Genomic DNA, 21,486 nt, shown 5'->3' on the forward strand with positions numbered 1-21,486 from the left:
GAGGCACTGCCATGTGAATGACGAAGGCTTGGCCGTGCGCAGGACACGGCCGTGTGGTGGCTTGAGTGTGGCCATGTGGGCCACACGGGCTAGGCCATGTGGGCCATATAGGCTAAGCCAAGTTGGGCGTTTGGGCCACACAGTCATGTAGGCCCACAAGGGCAGGCTACACGGGCATATGGGCCCCTAATTTTGGAATTTTCCCAAAAGTTGCACGGGTTACTCCGATCGACTGTGGGCCTATTGTAGGGTCAGTAAGGGCTATTAAACTTCTATTTGTGTGCTAAAATGTTCTGATAGTTTGATCTGAGAAGGATATTGAATGTATGCCTAACTGTACTCCTACACGTATAACTGTTAACTATATATAAGCCTGTTGAGCATGTCTAATCTGTTATATTTGTATCTAATTTTTCTATATCTGTTATTGGGGTAGGATTTGTATATGAGGAGGAAGTATTTTGTTCAGCGTTAATCGCCTATATTCTGACAGCTTGGCTGCATATTTTCTGATATGTGTCTTAATGGCACAATGTGGTGTGTAGGGATGGGTAGGCGTTTTAAACCCCACATTGTGTGATGGGATGGTCGGAGATGGTGTGTAGAGGATGGGGATAGGATTGATGCATATCTGCTTCAATAATCTAAGACTGGATCTGATTCTAAATCTGAAACTGTATCTATTTCTGATTATATATATAATTCTGTATGTTTGAATGCTTAATTTTGATGGGTTACACGTTGAGCTTTCGTAAACTCACATCTGTTGTCTATTTTGTCAAGTAATCCACAAGCTTAGGCGGATCAGTGCGATAGAGACTCAGTGGTAAGCACACGTTCGTAAAATTTCTTAAATTTAATTAATTTGGTTTACATTGGAGAGTTGTAATTTTGAGACTCTCTGGACTTTGTAGTTTTATAACTGTGGGTTTTGGTTTTATCTATTTGATAAATTGCATGCTTTAGCAAAATGTTTTTCTTAAAAATTGAAAATTTATACGCAAACAAAGGTTTTTCTAAAACACGATAGTGTTTTTAAAATATAACTGTTTAAAGGCTTCGCTGTAATAAGCTTTGGCAAATGAACTAAATAAATGGTTTTTTCGAATAAAAATGTAAATATTCTGACAAGACAACTCCATTTTCAAAACCCCTACTTTGTGACACTTTCGAATTCGGCCATAACATCTAGGTTAGATTTGGGGTGTTACATATTGCTTATCTAGTATTTCTAACAAAATTTCACTTTAATTTTTTTCTTTTAAAGGCTAATAACATTTGATTCAATAAATAAGGGGCACAGAAGCATATAAAAAATGTTATTCAACTGAAAATATTTTTCCTCGACCACAAATGAACATTTTAACTAATTGGGAATGAGGAATATATTTGTTTTCATTGAGCTTGTAACCTATGATAGGAGTATGAAAACTTTCAAATCTATCCTGATTCTCTTTAGACGTTGTTTCAGTTTGGGTGAGATATCGACCGATAACTCCAATATCTTTTATCTCCAGTCATGCAATTTCTAGTTATTGGAAAAATAATTGGATTAATAATATATGTTTTGGAATTGATACCTTGAAGAATTTCAAGAATGAAAAACTATTTTATTCTAATTGAAACTATTTAGATGCTAAAGTGGGAAACAAAATTAAGAAACTAATATACTATTTCACATAAAATCAAGAAAAAAGTCAAAGGCTGATTTCACAAAAAGTAAGTTTCTAAGTAAATCAGATTCTCTGGTTTCAACATTTCCAACTAAAACGATGGCTTACTATTGGCTAAAGGCAGTTAAGGAGGGGGTTTCGTTAATGAGTGGAATTTTTAAGATGACTCAAGCGTATGTGTCCAAGACTATTTTTTGGTTAAAAACAAATTCAATGTTCAGTGCGATCCCTATATAGAGGGAGCTTTGAAGTTTAATGTTGATGATTCCACTTTAGAAAACTAGGGACTTCAGGTTTTGGGGTTGTGTTGCATTATGATTGTGGGGCTGATACGAATTCAAGAATATGAATATACTAAAATTGTGACCGCTAAATGTGCACTTAACTCAAACTGAAAATGTTTGAATCTCCAATCTCTTCCCGATTGAATCCCTGAATTTTTCTCGCCAAAATAGAAATAATGTTGGACTTACATACTATGCATTTTTGAGGGACATTTTCTAAGACAATTACCCTCATATCTTTATTATAAGAAGCCAAGAGTTTTATTAGTTCAAGAAAGTTACATTTGTTTCTTGAATCTTGTGCTTCAAAGCGTCCCCTAAAGGTACAACCTTGAAATACAGGCCACTTAACAGCATCTATCGACACCTTGAGCTATAGCCTATTTCTTGCAATTTGTTCAAAATTTTGTTTATCAATAATCCTCTCAATATTTTTTAAGGAGTTATGAAGATCGAGATAATTTTTCATTGCATTCTTGTGTAAAGAATTTGCATCCTTACCCACATAAGTAACAAAAGGACATTTAGATCCTTCATTTACCTTCTTCCATGATCGAAATCCTTGGCTTGTAAAAGTATTTCATTGACGTCTAAATGGATTGCTGAAAAGAAAACAAGGAAGGCAATATGTGACATTCTTACTTGGTGAAAACTCGAGCCAATCTGGGAATAACTTGTATTAAGATGGGAGAAATCATCATCCATTCTTGTCAATATAATGAGGAGATGGTGGAGCCTCACTTAGAAGAATCAGTTGATATGACCCAAGATTAATGTAAACTTGATGGAGTTCGGCCTGTTGATTTGGAGGGTAATCCCAAATAGAATTTTGAAGTCCCAGATCATGCTCTAAAGAAGAAGAATAAAACTCCTTTATTTTGCCTCTCGACACCTTACGAGGACATTCAGAAACTTGAGAAGACCTGATATCTCATTCAGGAGTTTGGAAAGACTTAATATATCATTCAGGATCTTGGGATTGAGAAGACTAGATATCTCGTTTAGGAGCTTGTGAAGACTCGATATCGCGTTCAGAAGCTTAGGATTGAAAAGACATGATATCTTGTTCAGGATCTTGAGAAGATCTGATCTTTGATTTTTCTCCACTAATAATAGAAGGTTTACGAACCAATTGATCATTATTGCTTTCTGACACCCTTTTCTTAAAAAAAGGTTCGATCTTTTTGTTGACCATAATTGAATCGAAAAACCTGAAGATTGAAATAATATATTAAACAACAACGTATTAGGGAAATGAAAACAAATAATTTGAAAAAAAACATAATTTATGCAAAAATATTTACCGAGAGGTCTTTTCCGTAAGGAGCCGGGAGAAAGATAATTTGTATTTTTTTTTACTGTGTTCTCAATCTAGGCATCAAACTTCTTTCTTTTTCTCTCGGCATTGTCGGCACCTTACCAGAGGAAGATAATTCCTTAACAAGACAAACAAATCAAAATACAAGAAAATCACTAACCTAATATGTATAGGCCAAATCAATTAATTCTAGAATTCAACTTTGAAGTCCATATGGAGCCTCTAAATTTAGTCTTTCAAGACTCATCATACATTAATATTTGGTTATTATTAAAGTTATATAATTAAAAATTGAAACATACTTTATTAATATAAAGTATAACGTTTTGGCTTAAGGGGGCGAATTTTATACAATGTGGATATCCAATCTAAAATACATGATAATTTGTATATAAAATTAAAAAAATCTAAAAATTCCAAAGGGGGACCGCCCCCTGGATCCGTCCATGCTATGAAATAAATTTTGACTCAATTATGGCATTTTCTATTTTGTTTATAAAGGTTCCTATTAGCCATGTTCATAGTAATTTGAGTAAAAATACTAGAATTTTATGTGATTTAGAAACATATGATTCCTTATTTTTCATGATAGCAATGTTTCTTTTGAGACATTGTCACAGTAAATAGAACTTCATTAATAAATATATACTTCTTTCCTAGGCATTTGAAGCATGTTCAAAATCTGGAGTCGTAATTGTTGGGAGGGCTTTATCTAAATACTACCTTCAAATTGAAAGCAGAACATATTCAGATCGTAAAGCGAATGAGGACATTTCTGGTTATGTACCAAAAAAATAAATAATATATTCTAGAATAAGACACACTTAGGATGTAGGTGAAAAAAAGAATTATACAACCAATATATTTATAAAAAAATTGATATAAATAAAAAAATATTGTCGAATTGGTGAAGTATAAAGGTTAAAAACCATAAAGGCTTAAGTCTAAATCCTATTATATGTGTATTTTTTATATAAAAGATATAAAATGACAAATAGGCCATTAAAATACTTCAATTTACTTTGTACAGTAAAGATATTTTGTTGTTATACAGCTGAGTTAGTGCCCAGTTGACTCGCGACACCAATTGAGTCAAATACTTATAGTTTAAATATGCCAAAGGTCTTATACCCGTTCAAAATTTAAAATTTAGTCCCTATACTTTAATTTTGAACATTGAGTCATTATACATTTTTTTTATTAGATAAAATCTTTATCCCTCCATCTAATTTTGTGGTGAAAGTTAATTATGTTAAAGGTAAAATAACTTTTTAGCCCTCAACAATTACAATTTTTTGTCAATTTGTTCCTCACCATTTAAAAGCATATAAAACAAAATTGAAAATTTATTTTTCCATATTTTAAATAAAAACATAAAAATAAAAAAATAAAAAACTATGAAAAACAATAAAATTCATTAAAATGAAAAAATATATAAAAATTTTAAAATATAAAAATTCTAAAATTCATTATTATCTAAATCAAACCGGTTGGACAGGGGATCGGTTGGGGTATCAATCCAGTGAGAGTTAAAAAACCAATTGACCTAAGAACTGGTATGGACTTGTTGAACTGTGCTAAAAAACTTGGTTAATCGATAATTAAACTATTTTGAATTAGTTTGACTAATTGGTTCTCAGAATGACCAATCCGATCAGTTCAAAGTAAAAAAAAAATAAAAAAATTATAAAAATCGGTTCAACTTGTTTTTTTAGATCAATTCAACTAATCCATATTGGTTCGTAGGTCATCCAATTTTTAAAAAAATTTAAACTATTTTTTCCCTCAACATTTATAATTTTTTCAAATTGGTCCTTATCATTTTCAAAAGTATGTAATTTTTAAAAATATATTTTTTACTCTTTTCATATTTAAAAATCTAAACAAATTATAATTTTAAAAATGAAAATATGAAAAAACCCTTTAAAATTCAAAATTTTTAAATATAAAAATTCAATGTCATCTAAATTGGGCCGATTGGTTGGATCAAGAATCGGCTGGGATATTGGTATGATGAGAGGTTAAAAACTAGTTGACCCATGAATCAATTCAAAACTTGTTGAACTGAGCTAAAAAACCAATTGAACTAACTTTTATAACATTTATAATATTTTATTTTATTTGAACTAGTAGGATTGGTTGTTCTGGGAGCCACTTGGTCAGACCAATTCGAAATATGTTCAACTGTTGGTTAAATTAATTCATACCGTTTCGCGAGTCAACCTATTTTTTTACTTCTCATCGGATCGAGTCCCATTCCTAGCCTAATTGGTCCAATTTAGATAACAATGAATTTTGCAATTTTTTTATATTTTTAAAATCTTTTTTTTTATTTTTTTGAATTCTAAATAGTTTTTATTTTTCATAATTCTTTAATTTTAAAAACATTATAAATTTTTATGTTTTTATTTAAAACATGAAAACATAAATTTTAAAAAGTTTCAAAATTGTTTTAATGTGCTTTTAAAGGTGAATGACCAAATTGACAAAAAATGTAAATGCTTAGGGAAAAGTTATTTTACCTTTAACATTGTTAACTTTGACGGAAAATTAGAAGGATGGATCATTTTTTAAAAAAAAGTTAAAGGACTCAATGTCTTAAAATTAAAGTATAGGAAGTAAATTTTGAATTTTGAATGAATATAGTAACCTATACTTACTATATAGTATACATCGTATATATATATATATTAAAAATAGTAGCATTTAAAGAGATTTTTTTTAAAGTGATTTAGCATTTTTAGGTTAAAATACATTCCAAGTCCTTGTACTTTTCATGCATTTTGAATTCAGCCCTACTTTTATTTCAAGAAATTTAGTCCATCTACTTTTTGGATTTAAAAATGAATGTCTAATTGTTAACACTGACAAAATTATCTTATTAAACTGATATTCATTACAACATAGTTTTTTTTTGGTTACGTGGCTACTAAGTGGACATCTTCTTATTTCAAAACATCACACCAACAATTTAAAAGAATAGTTTTAATGGTGATAAGAATTGAACTTAAATTTTAGCATTTGAAAAGTAAAGGGACTACATTTCAAAGTTAGAAAGAGTACAAAGACATGGAACATATTTTAACTTTTTTTAAGTATGTGATAAATTAAAAGACAGGAATACCTCTATCTAGATCTTCCAGTAGATAGAATATCCTCTCGTTCTCATCTATCTAGAGGCATCAATTTTAGTGTAGAAAGCACTTTGATATAAATTAATAAACAATTAATCAAAAGCATGAACATCAACTTAGATTAGCAATTAATATCACAACCAACCATCAAGCAAATTCAACACATCATTAAGCTTAATTTCCAAACAAGCATTTTAACAAGCAACTGATAGGTAATAATAAGAATAAGAGTTTAGAATGCTCATTCATAGATGTAGATCAATTTATGTGCAAAAGCTCGAATATTCTCCTTAGAAGGAAGAAAATCTCTATATGGAAATGCGATGGGATAATGGTTTATATAGTAATTAAAAAATAATTTCTATCCTAACAGAGAAAAATAGAAAATGTACAAACTAAGAAAAATATGTCAAAATGATTTAACTAATGAAAATAGTATAAAAAAGTCTATATATAGAAATACGATAGGATAATGGTTTATATAGTAATGAACCAAAATACTATCATGCCCCTACTAAAAATCCTCTTTACAAAGGCTAAGGATTTAAATCACACCAAAATGCCCCTTAAAAATCACTTCAAATTTGGGCAGTTACGACTGGAAATTTGCGCTTGACTTAAACTGGAAAAGTTTGAATCTTCTATCTCTTTGACAAACAATAAATATAACAAGTTTTAATCCCATGCTTAGTGTATTTTTGGATGATTTATTATATAATTTGGTGAATTAGATGCTCCTAATCTTTTAATTTCATGTTTTATACTTAGGAGAGCATAGGGGAACAAAAGGAGTAGAAAACGGGCCAAAAACGGAAGAAATGGGCTGATTTAAAGACCCACATGGCCAAGAATAATTCCACATGGGCTGAGCACATGCCCGTGTGATCCACACGGGCTAGCCACACGCCCATGTGGCAGCCTGTCTTGATATCGCTCTTTGTTTCCCGAACACAAAGAAAAAGCCAATTTTTAGGGTTTCTGGACATTCTGAAGTCTATAAATACATACTAGAAGAGGACCTAATGGGACACACAGAGTAGAAAGCAGAAATTACTCGAAGAACGCCAACGGATTCAACTCGGAAGTAGGATCTCCTTCAAGACTGAAGATCTCCCTTAATTTCTCTCGAAGTTTTTGGGTTTCTTTATGTTTTGTTGTTTTCCTATTTTTGAGATGTTTTTCCCCAAAATTATGAACTAAATTCCCTAGATACCTAGAGAAGATGAAACCTATGACGGATCTTATTATTTAATTTTCTGAATTATATGATAAATACTTGTTCTTGTTCTTAATTATGTGTTATTAATTCTTGCCTTAATATTTTCAGGATATTAATTCAAGTTTGATGTGATTATTCAGTGGAGAAAAAGTCCCTATTTAAGAGTAGATCTAGCATAACTAAGCGAGTTGATTGCAATCCTAGAAATAGGATGACATAAATCTGTCGGATTAGAGTCAAATCTAATAAGGGAATCTATATATCGAGTTAATGCGACAATAGAGGTTTAATTAGAAAGAGATTTCAATTAATCAACCTAGAGTAAGTTGTTCTTAGTCTCAAAAGAGATATTAACATAATTTAGGGATTTCTACGGATAAAGATAAGTGAATAAATCATTTAATTCAGAGTTAGAATAATAAGTGAAGTCTAGGTGGGTTCTTCCTTGGATGTTGTCTTTATCTTTGGTTTATTCAATTATTTCCTTCACTCTCTGTCGCGTTCATTAGTTAATTAGTTTAGTTAATTTTAGATTAAAATAAATCCCTTTAATTATAGGCTAAATAATAGAAAGTTAGTTATTACTAGTACTTTTAGTCTTGGTGGATACGATATTCCCGACTCACTGTAACTATACTACCATTCAATAGGTGAGCTTGCCTTAGTCGTGATTATAGTCTAATTTAGTGAGTCATAAAATGATCATCAAGTTTTTGGCGCCGTTGTCGGGGACAGAGATATTAGGAATGCTTGATTTTTTTTTTAATTTAGCTATTTTTATTTTTATTGCATTTTATTTTAATTTTAATTTTTGTTTACTAACTTTTCTTTTGTTTGCTCCTGGCAAGTTCCTTTAGTTTATGACTAGAAGAAACCCGTTAGGACCTCTACTTTTTTACAGTGAAATTGAAAGCACAGCTCGAAGAAATCGTAAGGCAGAGTTTACAGTATATAGAGGAAGAGCACGAGGACGATGCCGATATTACCGAGGAGATGGCGAAAAATCAGAATAATTTGCTACCTCCTGTGGTTGCCACGAATCCTGTAAATCAAAATCCTGCTCCTCATACTATGTATGATTATGCTAAGCCCACTCTCATTGGGGTTGAATCGAGTATTGTTAGACCTGCCATTGCTGCAAATAATTTTGAACTGAAACCTAACACTATACAAATGATTCAACAGTTTGTTCAGTTTGATGGTTTGCAGGATGAAGACCCAAATACTCATTTGGCCAATTTCTTAGAGTTCTATGATACTTTCAAGATAAATGGGTTTCTGACGACACCATTCACCTGCTACTATTCCCCTTCTCGTTAAAAAATAAGGCTAAGAAGTGGTTGAACTCCTGACCACGAGGGTCCATCACTACTTGGGATCAAATGACTGAGAAGTTTTTATTAAAATATTTCCCACCAGCTAAGACAGCTAAGTTGAGGAATGATATCTTATCTTTCATGCAAATGGATTTAGAAACTTTATATGATGTATGGGAGAGGGATAAGGACCTATTGAGAAGGTGCCATGACCATGGGTTACCTTTATGGCTACAGGTTTAGACTTTCCACAATGGTTTGAACTCCTCAACTAGATAAATGATCGATGCAACTGCCGGTGGTATTATAAATAATAAAATGCCTGAGGAGGCTTATGAGTTCATAGAGGAGATGTCACTGAATAATTATCAGTGGCAAGTTATGAGGACAAAGCCAACAAAAGCAGTCGGTGTTTTTAATGTTGATGCGGTTACCATGTTGTTAAATCAGTAAAACTTTTAAATAGCAAGATTGATGGTTTATGTGGTTCTACGCAGGTACATCCGATGATACCGTGTAACACGAGTGGAGGTGGAATGAGAAATTCAAAAAATTTACCTTACGGTCCTATCATGGAAAATGAGCAAATGAATTATATGGGTAATAATCCAATACCTCAAAACAATTCTTACAGTAATACCTACAATGTAGGTTGGAGGAACCACCCAAATTCCTCATGGGGAGGTCAAGGAAATCAAAGACCACCACCCCCTCCGAGCTTTCAATAGCAACCTTATCGGCAAGAAAAGAAACCGAACCTTGAAGAGATGTTTGAAAAATTATTTTGGTGTCAAAAACTCATTTTCGAGACACTGAGATGGCTTTGAAAAATCAGCAAGCATCAATTCAAGAGCTCGAAAATCAAATTAGGCAGCTTGCTAAACTAGTTTCAAAAAGGCAACAAGGTAGTTTGCCTGGTAACACTGAACCTAACCCAAGAGAGCATGTAAAAGAGGTTACATTGAGGAATGGAAAAGTGTTAATTGAACCTGAAAAGAAGTTGCCACAAGAATCTGATAAGGAAAAGGACGAGGAGGTAAAACCCGAAGAAAGTATAACACCGGTGCTTAAAGAATATAAGCCACCGATCCTATATCCAGAAAAGTTGAAGACCGTATGGATGCACAATTTGGTAAATTTCTTGAACTTTTTAAACAACTACACATCAACTTACCTTTTGTTGAAGCTATTTCACAGATGCCTACATACGCTAATTTTCTGAAAGAGCTTCAAACAAATTAAAGGAAGTTCGAAGAGCTATCTACCATGGAACTCAACGAGGAATGTTCAGCTATTCTTCAAAACAAGCCAAGTTGAAAGACCCAGGAAGTTTCACTATTCCCTATTTAATTGGTAGTTTGAATATTAAGAAAGTATTAGCTAATTTAGGTGCCAGTATTAATTTGATGCCTTATAAAATGTTCAAGTAGCTTGGTCTTGAGGAACCAAAACCCACTAGGATGAGTATTCAATTAGCTGATGATCTGTTATGTATCCTAGAGGTATTATTGAAGATGTCCTTGTGAAAGTAGATAAATTCATATTCCCTGTTGATTTTGTTGTGCTTGACATGGATGAGGATGTTGAGGTACCTTTAATTTTAGGTCACCCATTTTTACCTACTACTAGAGCTATCATTGATGTGGGTGACAGTAAACTTGTGCTTAGGGTAGGTGACGAAGAGATTATTTTTAAAATTTATGATGCCATGCGATTCTCTAGAGAACAAGATGATTCATGTTACTTTATTGACTCTATTGATCATTCTATTCAATATTCCCTTCAGGAAATCATTCATAAAGACACGTTGGAATTGTGTCTTATCCAAGGAGAGGAAGCTAATGATGATACCACTGAGATAGGGAAGATAAAAATTGATTTAAACTCTAACGATTCTTCCCCAAGACAAAAAGAAGTACGAGAGTATTGAAATAAACGACGAACTAAAATAAAAACCCTATTGACTCTATTGATCATTCTATTCAATATTCCCTTCAGGAAATCATTCATAAAGACACGTTGGAATTGTGTCTTATCCAAGGAGAGGAAGCTAATGATGATACCACTGAGATAGGGAAGATAAAAATTGATTTAAACTCTAACGATTCTTCCCCAAGACAAAAGAAGTACGAGGGTATTGAAATAAACGACGAACTAAAATAAAAACCCTCTATTGAAAAACCTCCCAAATTGGAACTGAAACAATTACCAGATCACTTAGAGTATGCGTTCCTCGGAGACAATTCAACACTACCAGTGATTATTGCTTCCAACTTGCAACCTAATGAGAAAAATGAGTTATTACAAGTATTGAGGGAGCATAAAAGAGCCATAGCTTGGAAGATTTCTGACATTAAAGGGATCAGCCCTTTGTTCTGCACCCACAAAATTTTAATGGAAGATAAATATAAACCGTGTGTGTAAGCTCAAAGATGACCTAATCCCAACATGAAAAAAGTTGTTAAAGCCGAGGTAATTAAACTTCTAGATACTGGTATTATTTATCATATTTCTGATAGTACTTGGGTAAGTCCTGTGTAGGTTGTTCCAAAGAAGAGAGGCATGACTATTGTAGCCAATGAGAAGAATGAATTAATTCCAACAATAATAGTCACAGGTTGGAGAGTTTGCATTGGCTATAGGAAATTGAACGATACCACGAGAAAGGATCACTTTCCCTTACCATTCATTGATCAAATGTTGGAAAGATTATCTGGGCATATGTTTTATTGTTTCCTTGATGGACTCTCTGGCTACTTTCAAATTTCGGTAGCTCCTGAGGATCAAGAGAAGAAAACATTTACATGTCCATACAGTACGTTTGCTTATCGTCGAATGCCTTTTGGATTATGTAATGCTCCTGCCATGTTTCAGCGCTGCATGTTAGCCATCTTTGATGAACTTTTAGAAGACATTATGGAGGTATTTATGGATGAATTCTCGGTATTTGGTAATTCTTTCCATCTTTTCCTTAAAATGTAAAAAAAAAATTCTAATGAGATGTAAAGAGACGAACCTTGTGCTTAATTGGGAAAAGTGTCACTTCATGGTTCGAGAAGGAATTGTATTAGGGCACAAAATTTCTAGTAAAGGGATTGAGGTTGATAAAGCAAAATTTGAGACAATAGAAAAATTACCTCCTCCTAATTCAGTTAAGGCTATTAGAAGTTTTTTAGGACATTCTGGGATTTATAAAAGATTTATTAAAGATTTTTCTAAAATAGCTAAGCCTATAACAAAACGACTAGAAAAAGACGTACCTTTTAATTTTGATCAGGATTGTTTAAAAGCATTTGATATGCTCAAAGATAAATTAATAAATGCTCTAATTATAATTGCAGCTGATTGGAATTCACCTTTTGAACTAATGTGTAATGCAAGAGATTTTGGAGTAGGTGCAGTTCTTGGACAGCGAAGAGACAAGCATTTTCAACCGATTTATTATGCTAGCAAGACTTTAACACCCGCACAAGAAAACTACACTACCACTGAAAGGAACTGCTAGCTGTGATTTTTGCATTCGATAAATTTAGATCATATCTCTTATTATCTAAAGTTATTGTTTACACTGACCATTCAGCTTTTCGTTATCTCATAACTAAGTCTAATGCAAAACCTCGACTCATAAGATGGATTCTACTTGTACAGGAATTTGATTTGGAAATTCAAGATAAGAAAGGGGCAAAAAACCTTGCAGCAGACCACCTTTCTAGGCTTGAAAACCCACATATCAAAGAGCTCGATGAGAGTGAGATAAATGACTTGTTTCTTGAGGAACAACTCTTGGTTATATTGGACTCTGAGGTACCTTGGTTTGCAGATATCGCAAATTACTTAGCTGCTAACATCCTACCAAAAGGATTGACACACTATCAAAAGAAGCAATTCTTTGCCGATGTGAACAATTATTTTTGGAAGGATCCTTTTCTTTTTCATATATGTGAAGATCAAGTAATTAGAAAATGTGTTACAAAGTCAGAGACAAGCAAAATCCTAGAACACTGCCATTCAAGACCAGCGGAAGGACATTACAGTGGGACTAGGACAGCACATAAAACACTCGAATCAGGTTTTTATTAACCCATACTATTTAAAAACACTAACAGGTATGTCACTTCTTGTGATAGATGCCAGAGAACAGGTAATATCACTAAACACGATGAAATGCCTCAAACATAAATGCTATCATGTGAGATATTTAATGTATAGGGCATTGATTTTGTGGGTCCGTTCCTTAGCTCCTTTGGGAATAAATACATCTTAGTAGCGGTTGATTACATGTCAAAATGGGTAGAAGCTCAAGCTTTACCTACTAATGATGCTAGAGTGGTAGTGAGATTTCTTAAGAATCTTTTCTCTCGATTCGAACACCTAGAATGCTCATTAGTGATAGGGGTACTCATTTTTTGTAATGCTTAATTCGACAAAGTCCTTAAGAAATATGGAGTACACCACAGAATCGTTACCCTTTATCAACCTCAAACTAGTGGACAAGTTGAAGTGGCAAACCGAGAGCTCAAACGTATCTTAGAGAAAACCGTAGAATCGAATAGGAAATAGTGGGCGGTAAAAGTAGACGACGCTTTATTGGCCTATCGAACTGCTTTTAAAACTCCCATAGGAACATTTCCTTACAAAATTATTTATGGTCATTTACCATTTGAGTTAGAGCACAAAGCATTTTGGTCTATAAAATTCCTAAATTACGATCTCAAACTTGTAGGTGAGAAGAGATTGATGTAGTTGAACGAGTTAGATGAATGGAGAACGAATGCTTATGAGAACTCAAGACTATATAAAGAAGCAATAAAACGACGCCATGATGCTCATTTGAAGCAGCCCAAGCAATTTGCAGCTGAAGATCTTGTTTTGTTATATAATTCAAAGCTCAAATTGTTCCCTGGAAAGTTGAAATCAAGATGGTCAGGTCCATTTGTAGTCCAAATTGTCATTCCCTACGGCACAACAAAAGTAACTCACCCAACATACGACATATTCAAGTTAAACAGTCATCGAATTAAACTTTATAATGGTGAGGACTTTAGAGATGATAGAGAGGAGCTTCAGCTCCGTGAACCTTCGTAATAGAGAATACAAGGTAAGTCTAGCTTAAGACATTAAATAAGCGCTTTTCGGGAGGCAACCCTAGTAGTAACACTGCTAATTTCCTAATTTTAACAACATTAAAATGCAGGTTTTTGACCCACACGGACGTGTCCAAGGCTATGTGACTTAACATGGGCACAATAATAAGTTACACGGCCATGCAATGTGGCCATGTAACCCATACGTCCTAGACACACAGGCGTGTCCTTGACCGTGTGGATTTTGAGACTTAGTTTTTAAATTTTGATAAATTCAACAATGAATTACATGGCCTGGCGACACGACACACGGGCATGTCCTTGGCTGTGTTGACCTTGAAGCTAAATTTTCCCAAATATCGACAGAGAGACGGCCTAAAAGAGTTCATACGGTAGTATGACACGGCCGTGTGGACCACATGGCCTGCACATATGGATGTGTCCTTGGCTGTGCGAAAACTGGAGCTAAATTTTTAATTTTAAACCAAGTCAGAGAGATACATGGGCAAGGCACACGACTGTGTGTTCAGACACACAGGTGTGTGGGAGACCACACGGGCGTGGGAGAAGCGAACAACATTACACATGGCCATGCAACACGGCCATGTGGACCACACGTCCTGGACACACTAGCGTGTCCTAGGCTGTGTGAAAACTAGAGCTTAATTTTTCAAATTTAAAAAAAATTCATTGAGCTACACGGGCGAGGTACATGGCCTTGTGTTCGGATACATGGGCATGTGGGAGACCACACGGGCGTGGGAGAAGCGAACAACACTGTACATGGCCATGCTATACGGCCATGTGAACTACATGGCCTGGACACATGGGTGTGTCCAAGGCCATGTGAAGATTGGGCTTAGAAATTTATTTGTAGACGGGCTATACAGAGGCCATACGGCCGTGTGACACGGTCGTGTAATGGTTCGTGTCACAGCCGTGTGGCCTAACACGGACCACTACACGACCGTGTCACCCATAAAACCCCCAATCCCTAATTTTCTTGTCACTTTTCTTTTCTTCCCTAACTCCCTCATTCCTAGCCGCCGCAACACCCCCACCCCCACCGTCTGGCCACCAGCCTCTCCAACACCCCCTTCTCCCTCTTTCCCAACCAACCACCCCAGCCCCACCCTTCTCCTCCATAACGCACATTTCCCCCTTCCGCACCTTCCCCTTCTCCCTCCTTCTTACTAGCCACCACTGACCCCCTCACCAAACTGCACCACACAACCACGCCCCATCTCCCCTCACGCACTTGAACCACAACGACCTAACCCACAACTGGACCACCGCACCTCCGTTTCCATCATCGGCCACTGTCGGTTTTCATTTTTCTCCCATTTTCTTTCATTTATTTATTATTATTCTTTTTATTATTATTTTATAATTATTATATTGCTTTGTTTCTTATTCTCATTGATTTTCTTACTTATATTCATTGCTAATCATTACTACCTTCTTGATTTATCTACTATTGTTTATTTATTTATTCACTTCTCCTGATGTATTTTGGGATAGTTCTTGAATTGATTAGGTTCATATTTGATGCTAGTTTAGTTTCATTCAACAGAATTTGAAATATAGTTTGTTGGTTCTTTTGTTGATAGTTTTGCTTATTCATTTTATAATTGATTCTTATTATTTTAATTATTCATGCTACATTTTTGTTTGGTTTTAGTATCCTGATGATTAGTTTACTCATGTTCGCAGTTCTTTTTCTTAGTCCATTTGAGGCATTTCACTTTACTTGTTATCTTCAGGATGCTTCAATTTTCATTCATATTTGTTTTAGAAGCAATTTCTTATTTAGGACTACTTCGATTTTTGCCTTCTGATTTGGTGATTATTTTATTTATTAATTTAAATCTCTTACTTACATATACATTATGACGAACACTCGAGGCAAGTCCAAAGTCGCCGTCTCCACTTCAAAAAAGCCAAAAGGCCCCAGTTGGACCTCCTCCTCGAGCACATTTGCCGAGGCTCGCCATTTTTATCTTTGATTTTTTGCCGGCCCCCAGGAGGATCTGTACCAGTTACTTCGACAACGACCACTTGGCTTAGGGCGATGTGTTGATTGGGCTGCTTTAGAACAGGTCCATTTGGTTGACGAGGTGCGTACGATTATTGCCACAGCCCCATGGGATAGGTTCTTCACCATTATCAAGCCCACTTACACAAAGCTCACCTTAGAGTTCGGCTCCACATTTTCGGTCTAGTAGGTCATGTCAGTCCATGACGAGCCAGGCACCATCACTTTCCGCCTCAGTGGTTTGGTGCAACCTATGAGCCTCCTAGAGTTTGGTGTTGCTTTGAGACTCTACACAGAGGAATTCATGAGCATCGAGGAATTTTTTTAGCTTCATAGGCATATTCATAACTCATACTTACGCTGTTGGACCAATCTCACAGGCGACCTGACAAACTATGATGTGAGTCGCTCGAAGGCGACATCTCTCCTACCAGCCCTACGGTACCTTGAAGCTCTTTTAGCTCATACGTTGACAGGTCGAAGAGAGAGCATAGGAGTAGTTAGTTCTTATGACACATATTTCCTATGGAGCATGGCCCACGACCATATTATTGACTTGACGGACTTCATCGCGCTATCTTTCCACCATCAAACTGAATGCCATAAGAAGGGCCCCATCTATCTCGACCTTTACAGTGACTCGTCTCACTTGACACTTTGGTTTACTCAACACACTGGAGCAGTCCTCGACACTTGCACTTGTTGGCCAGATGTCCCCTCAGCGTATCTCGAGCATGATCTACATGAGGATGATCGAGCGGCAACGTGGAGTGAACACCTCTTAGTACAAACTATTTCAATCTGACATTCAGCATGACCCAGAAGACTTCACTGATGATGTTCCTCCCTACCATGAGGATCCACATCCACCACCACCTTTGAGTCACCACCCTACCCATTCTCCTGCTACCCTTGCAAACCTCTCGGAGCGATTTACTTGATTCGAGCAGCAGTGCTTTCAGAGGTTCGACAACATCGATGCCACGCTGCAGCAGATATGTCAGCAACTCCATATTTCATCGTCAGCACAAACGACTCACGATGCTGACTTCTCTGATCATGAGGACCATTGAGTCCATTTATCTTTATGTTTATTTTTATGTTTATTTTTATTTTTATATTTATTTTTATTTTTCCCTTTATATTTTGAACTCTATTTTAATTATTATGGTTGTTTCTAATCGAGTAACCCTTTTTAATCTTGTTCAGTATTGTGTTTATCGTTTTATCAGTTGCTCAGAATTTTACACTACATCTACATTTATCTACAATCCCGCTTTTCACTATTTTGTGAATTTCATCCAACAGTCAGGGCAGTTTCAATTCTCTCCCTCTCTTATGATATTCTGTTTATTTTATGATTATATTTGTTTGTACATTAAGGAAAATGTCCATCTTAAGTGTGGGGAGGTTATTAATATGATTGTTTGAAAACCCCTGAATTCTCTCTTGTGTTTTTAAGCAATTTTCTCATATCATTATTAGAATGAACTTTTCCTCGATTTATGATTCTTATTGATATATTTTAGATTAAATTCATAGGTATTTGTGCATTGATGGTTTAAACTTTAAGACACTAGAGAATCAAGCATGATAAGTCTATTTTCAAAAATAAAAAATTTTAGGTTGTTTCCCTAAATTGAAGTATTACCTTGAAGTTTGAAATTTGCAAAATTGACATCAAAAGCCATAATTTTTGTGAGATTTTAAGCCTTTAGCGCATACATTCTTTTTCTTGCACACTTTTTTATTGGTTATGAGTGTGTCAATATTGAATTTTTATTCTAAAACTTTCTTTGATTATACATGTTGAGACCACACCTTTGATTTGATATACTAAGATGATAAAGGCACCTAGGTTTTAACCCACTTATCCCATAAAAAGTCTACCTTCATAATTAACCTTTAGTGAACCCGTTTAAGCCTAACGAACTGTTTCTTGATTTACCCATTAATATTAATCCATAACTCATTTTTAATTTATTGAGAATTGTTCCTATTTTATTGACTTCCTTTTTGTCGAGATTTGATTTGGTTAGTTGCCTAACTATGTTCTTTTATTCCAATTATTAATTTTTCTCTTACTATCTATTTTGTTCTTATTCATTCAAAAGAAAAGTCAAAAAAATATATATTATTATACATTTATGTTGATTATTTCTAATTCTTTGGTTTGAGCTTAAGTAGTAAATTTCATATTCTGAGAAGAAGCTCGTTTTATTCTTGAATTGTTTTGATTGATGTAAATATTCAGTAATAGTTTAGTTTTTCTAGTCAGATAATTTATCAATTCAATCTTGATTCTAACCTTCTTGAAGAACCTTTAACCACACTTTTAACCCAAGCCCCATTACAACCCTTTAAAAGACCTTTTGATTTGTGTATCATCTCATTATAGTAGTGGAGATTTGATTTTCATGCAAGCTTATGGTAATAATTTTTCATGTTTGACTCTTGAGTGCTTAATTTTTTTGAACCTTAAACACTTTGAGTGATTGGAGTAAACCTTTAGTGTGGATGTCAAATCTTTTCAGTTTTGAATTAAGAGTAATTACTTGGATAAGGGGAAATGCCTATGTTTTCATACTTTAACAAAATGTTAGACTTTGATTGTTTGTGCATTTAGTGCTCTTTTAGTTGAATTATCAATGTTTGATTATTTGTGAATTATGATAAAACATTATTAATGAGAATTATGAGTTGAGAAAGTTTAGTCTTAATTGTGAGTTGAGGATTTTGCTTGAGGACAAGCAAATGGTTAAGTGTGGGTATATTTGATAAACCATAGATATAACATGTTTTAATCCGTGCTTAGTGTATTTTTGGATGATTTATTATATAATTTGGTGAATTAGATGCTCCTAATTCTTTAATTTCATGTTTTATACTTAGGAGAGCATAGGGAAAAAAAAGGAGTAGAAAACGGGCCAAAAACGGAAGAAACGGGCTAATATAAAGACCCACACAACCAAGACTAATTCCACACGGGCTGAGCACATGCCCGTGTGATCCACACGGGCTGGCAACACGCTCATGTGGTAGCCAGTGTTGATTCGCTCCCTATTTCCCAAACACGCAAAAAAACCAATTTTTAGGGTTTTTGAGCATTCTAAAGTCTATAAATACATACTAGAAGAGGACCTAAGGGGAACATATGGAGTAAAAAGAAAAAATTACTCGGAGAACACTAACAGATTCAACTTGGAAGCAGGATCTCCTTCAAGACTAAAGATCTCCCTTCAATTTCTCTCGAAGTTTTTGGGTTTCTTTATGTTTTTTTTTTGTTTTCCTATTTTTGAGATGTTTTTCCCCAAAATTATGAACTAAATTCCCTAGATACCTAGGAAAGATGAAACCTATAACGGATCTTCTTATTTAATTTTCTGAATTACATGATAAATACTTGTTCCTGTTCTTAATTATGTGTTATTAGTTCTTGCCTTAATATTTTCAGGTTATTAATTCAAGTTTGATGTGATTATTCAATGGAGCAAAAGTCCCTATTTAAGAGTATATCTAGCATAACTAAGTGGAGTTGATTGCAATCCTAGAAATAGGACGACATAAATCTGCCATAATTAGAGTCAAATCTAATAAGGGAATCCATAGATCGAGTTAATGCGACAATAAGGGTTTTAATTAGAGAGATATTTCAATTAATCAACCTAGAATCAATTATTCTTAGTCTCGAAAAAAGATATTAACATATTTTAGGGATTTCTACGGGTCAAGATAAGTGAATAAATCATTTAATTCAGAGTCAGAATAATAAGTGAAGTTTAGGTGGGTTTTTCCTTGGGTATTGTCTTTATCATTGGTTTATTCGATTATGTCCTTCACTCTCTGTCGCGTTCATTATTTAATTAGTTTAGTTAATTTTAGATTAAAACAAATCCCTTTAATTATAGGCTAAATAATAGAAAGTTACTTTAAGTCATTGTGGATACGATTGTCACAACTCACCGTAACTATACTACCATTCGATAGGTGCGCTTGCCTTAGTCTTGATTGTAGTCTAGTTTAGTGAATCATAAAATGATCATCACTCTTCCCAAATGAACCCCTAAATCTTACTCACCAAAGTAAAAAGAATGTCCTTTTGAACAGTCAGACTGACATACTGTGTTTTTTGTGGGACATTTTCTAAGACAATTGCCCCCACATCTTCTTTAAGAAGCCAAGAGTTTTATTAATTCAAGAAAGTTACCTCGATTTCTTGAATCTTGTGCTTCATGGCATCCTCTAAAGGCACAAACTTGAAATACAAGCTACTTAACAACATCTATTGACACCTTGAGCTATAGTTGATTTCTTGCAACTTGTTCAGAATTTTGTTTTTCAATAATCCTTTCAATATTTTGCAAGGAACTGTGAAGATCAAGATAATTTTTCATAGCATTCTTATGTAAAGAATTTGCATCCTTACCCATATGGATAATAAAAGGACATTTAGATCTACAGTGACCTTATTCCATGATCGAAATCGTTGGCTTGTAAAAAGTATTCAACGACGCCCAAATGGCTTGTTGAAGAGAAAACAAGGAAAGCCATACCAAAATAGCATTATGGAACTTTGGAAATTTAAATTTTTGATGAAAGTATTGATGCCATAGGCTTAGGTATCAATACGTAGCCTTCAATATCAATACCGATGTTAAAAATGATACCAAAATCACATGCTAAGTTGGAAATTATGAGTTTTACAGCCTAGGTATCGATACCTATACCCTTGGTATTGATACCTTGGGTAAATTTTGGTAAAAATCAGTTGAAATTTCACTAAAACCCCGATCAATATATTGGATTCAACTAACATTTAAGTCCAATTCAAGATGCATTTAAGCTATTTAAAACAACTCCAAATCAATCACAATTATCACATTAACAAACCACATTTGTAAACATACTTATAACCTCAATAAGTCATTTAATATAAAACCAAAATACTTCAAATAAAAACCAAAATAGATTGAGTTTCAAGAGTTTGCATTTAATAGCCCAGATTGCATTTGACTGATAACTATTGTTAATTGTATATATGTTTTTTGTAGGGATTACACATTGAGTTTACGTAAACTCACCCTTTTCAATTTTTTCTGTACAACTAATCCCCAACTTAGACGGTTCGGTGTAGCGGGAGACTCAGCGGTGGCCACAAGTTTATTGAATGGTTCTTATGTCTTTAATGGTTTTAATTCCTATTTGTTTTTCTGGGTATTCTTGATGTAATTTGGGACTTTTTGGATTGTTTACCATTTTTTTGGGATTTTAACTATTTGTGACGAATGATGATCGTTTTATGAACTACTAACTAGACTACGATCATGACTAAGGCAAGCGCACCTATCAAATGATAGTATTAGTTACGGTGAGTCTAGAGTATCGTATCCACAAGGATTAAAAGTACTAGTATTAACTATCTT

General features: G+C 34.3%; 1 pseudogene; it reads left to right on the plus strand.

Annotated features, from left to right (window-relative positions):
- Positions 1 to 17,004, plus strand: part of LOC108477732 (uncharacterized) — a 44,006-nt pseudogene extending 27,002 nt beyond the window's left edge.
- Positions 17,005 to 21,486: the final 4,482 nt, after the last annotated feature.

Source organism: Gossypium arboreum, chromosome 11 (genome assembly GCF_025698485.1).
Source record: "Gossypium arboreum isolate Shixiya-1 chromosome 11, ASM2569848v2, whole genome shotgun sequence".
Classification (NCBI taxonomy): Eukaryota; Viridiplantae; Streptophyta; class Magnoliopsida; order Malvales; family Malvaceae; genus Gossypium; species Gossypium arboreum.